Source organism: Etheostoma spectabile, unplaced genomic scaffold, assembly GCF_008692095.1.
Source record: "Etheostoma spectabile isolate EspeVRDwgs_2016 unplaced genomic scaffold, UIUC_Espe_1.0 scaffold333, whole genome shotgun sequence".
Taxonomy (NCBI): domain Eukaryota; kingdom Metazoa; phylum Chordata; class Actinopteri; order Perciformes; family Percidae; genus Etheostoma; species Etheostoma spectabile.
Genome location: NW_022605586.1, coordinates 127,734 through 131,205, shown reverse-complemented (window position 1 = coordinate 131,205; position 3,472 = coordinate 127,734). Strand labels below are relative to the sequence as shown.

At 45.0% G+C, this 3,472-nt stretch overlaps 1 protein-coding gene across 1 annotated transcript in view; it reads left to right on the top strand.

Moving 5' to 3' along the window:
• The window catches only part of med4 (mediator complex subunit 4), a 27,558-nt gene that overhangs the window by 19,485 nt on the left and 4,601 nt on the right, over positions 1-3,472 (top strand). The window lies entirely within an intron of this gene.

Sequence of the window (3,472 nt, the reverse complement as noted above, 5' to 3'; positions counted from 1 at the left end):
GGCTATTTATAACTGCGAGAGGGAGTGTGATGGACGATACTCACAGAGAGACGGCTGATCATTAGGAACGGCACGGGTCGAATGGCGGATACACACGACAGTGTGTATGAAACGTCTGTATCGTCACTGTGGAGAGCAGAGTGAGGAGGAGAGATTCAACACAGGTACGGCTTAACAGACGAAATGGGTCATGTAACGCCAAATTAAACCATATCCATTAAACAACATTGCAGCGGATGCGAGGACATTAGCACCGGTGCGTCCTGAGGAGCTAACGCTAAACAGACGTACTAGCAACGACTTGTCTGAAAACAAAATGTTGCGTTTACTGGTAAACTGGTAAACCTGAGACGACGTATGACCGACTGCTATCTGTTGAGTTTTCTCCTGTTACTCTGTCCTCTGGGACTGTCTACATCTAGAAACTAAGCTGCACGGGTGCAGGAACCTACTCTGACTGGCTCATGAGTAGAACGGTTTACGGAGCGGTAGATTGGCTTTGCAAAAAAAACCCGGCGTGTTTATGAAATGCCGCTTTAAAAGAAATAATCGCTCGATCACGTAAATTTGATCGTGGGAAGTCAAAATCGTGATCGCGTTTAAATTCGATTAATTGTGCAGCCTAGTATAGCACCTGACTATAAGTTGCTGGACCAGCCAACTATGAAAAAAAAGTGGAAAATATGGTGTTATTATAGAAATTAACAAAATACAGATCCTGAGCTGCTGGTGCGAGGGACGGGAGTTCCAGGAGCTGATGGAGAGGCTCAGCAGCAGGGGGAGGTCACCAGGAGATGCAGCTGCTGGAGAAGGAGGTGGAGAAGAGAGACAGCGACATCAGCACGCTGCAGAAACAGCTCAAGGAGGCCGAACACTCCTGGTGGGTGCTGCTTGTTTTCTCCATCCACGCTGGTGTAGACAAGGGCTCTAACTTTGTTCCTTGGTTGCACTGGTGGGCCTAATTATTTTATTTAGGTGCCCCAAAATGTTCGTTGCGCTCCCATTAACTGCACAATTTCACCTTTTTTTCATGCCCCATACAGGGCTGCCAACTTTTCCAAAACCTTGGAGTGAGATTTGGGGGGGCCATATTTTTCGCGTACAAAGCAATTTCTTGGGTTTTATCCTTTAGGGTTAAATTGGGATTTGTTATATGTGGGGGGATGGGGCTCTCCTAGGGGGGTCTGGGGGTATGCCCCCCCAGGAAAAAAATTTGAAAAATAAACCATTAAATGGCACTTCTGGAGAGTTTTTTTGCAAAAAAAAATGAGAAACAAGTCTTGCATGAATGTGCAAAACTGTAGGGTTAAGAACCTTTGCATGTTGTAGTATCAACAGGTTTTAGGGATTCAGCATTACATTATTAACTTCTTATAATTAAGAACTGACCCACACAATGTGCAAACAAATGAATCACATGAAGAGACAGTAGCATATGTCAGCAACAGCTGAGAAGATTTGGTCTGTGGTGGAACAGGTCCAGGGGTCCCTGGTGTAGGGACCAGGGACCCAAAGTTAAATTAATGATGAGGATCAACTAAGACCACTGAAAATAAAGAATGAGAACCAATGTGTTACATAAATTCATCCTTTAACCTTGTGCCAGCTCAGTAATGTTGGCCTCATCCTCTGTGCCCCACTTACTGTTTTTACTTTTTTTGTGAAATAAAGACTATTTGTTCATTTTAAAAACATCAAATAATTATTCACAGTACATTTAGAGATGCAGAGGTTAGAGATGCACAAATGTGGCCCAACGTTGTATAATAGTAGGGCTGCACGATTATGGCCAAAATGATAATCCGATTATTTGATCAAAATTTTGATCGCGATTATTCTCACGATTATTTGTTTTTAACCAAACAAATTGTATTGTCACATAGGCTATTAACTGCGAGAGGGAGTGTGATGACGATACTCACAGAGAGACGGCTGATCATTAGGAACGACGGTCGAATGGGGATACACACGACAGTGTGTATGAAAGTCTGTATCGTCACTGCGCTGCATTTTTATGAACTAAATTCTGGCCAGGGTCACATCTCGGTCCAGGTCCAGGTCCAGCAGCTCCGTCCCACGCTGTTACTTACCAACTGAAGTTAGTTGCATTCAGTAACTTCTTCTGTGTTCTTCGCCGTAGCGGCCGCGATAACTGAGTTACCCGCGGAAACACTGGTACAAATACAGGTTTGCCCCATATTACACAATATACAGCTGTGTTAATGAAAAATAATAAACTGTGGACAAAAATCAGAAGTGTGGACCGGCGGCGCCCTGTTGGCGGGGCGCGGAGAGTAGAGGGAGAGAGAGTAGGCGAGAGAGCGTAGAAAGACAACAAAGCCACGGCTTTACAGACGAAATGGGTCATGTAACGCAAAATTAAACCATATCATATGAACAGCATTGCAGCGGATGCGAGGACATTAGCACGGTGCGTCCTAAAGGAGCTAACAGCTAACAGACGCTAACTAGACGACTAGCACGGTCACTGCTGTTGTCTGAAAAACAACAAATGGGACAAATGTGGCGTTTACTGGTAAACTGGTAAACCTTGAGACTGACGTAAACCGACTGCATCTGTGAGTTTTCCTCAAGATACTCTGTCCTCTGGGACTGTCTACATCTAGAAACTAAGCTGCACGGGGTGCAGTGAACTACTCTGACTGCCTCATGAGCAGACGGCTTTATGGAGCGGGAGATGGGCTTTGCAAAAAACCCGTAGCGTTCTATGAAATGATGCTTTATAAAAAATAATCGCTCGATCACGCAAATTTGATCGTGGGAAGTCCAAATCGTGATCGCGATTAAAATTCTATTAATTGTGCAGCCCTAATATATAGTACATATAGTATAGCTCAGATGTGTTTCACCAGATTTCTGCTCATATTTACAACTTTGTGCACATTCAAAATATAACTCCTCCCATCTCTGTTGTACGTGATTCGGAGAGTTGTTATATAGTCTGCTGTCATGTCATTGCTCCGCTGATAGGTGGATCTCATTCAGACCGTCTGACGGACACAGAGGCCATTTGGGTTCTCTGGTCTCTGACAGGTTTAGAGGAGGCTTACGTGCTCTTCATCTGAGGACTACACGGATGCAACGCGTCACTGCCCCCCCCCCCCCCAGAGCGAGTCCAATAACATGACTGAAGTTGCTACACTACCAGCCGCGCTGTCAACTCTATCTTTCAGAGAGAGTGGACACGAAGCGACGACGGGTCTGTGATACTCAGAGCATACCTGAAGCGGGAATGCACCTGGGATGGATCGGGAAAAAATTTTTCTCAGTTTGCGACAATTTGAAAATTCCACAGACAGGGAGCGCTCTTGAACCCCTCACAGTCTCTGAAAGCACAACTAGCGATCACAAGTGGCTCAACAGGTAAAAACTACAAGATAAACTCATCTTTCAGAAATTTGACCGACCGGGCTGACACTTCAGCGTGAGAAATCGGGGGTGTGGCGTGTGA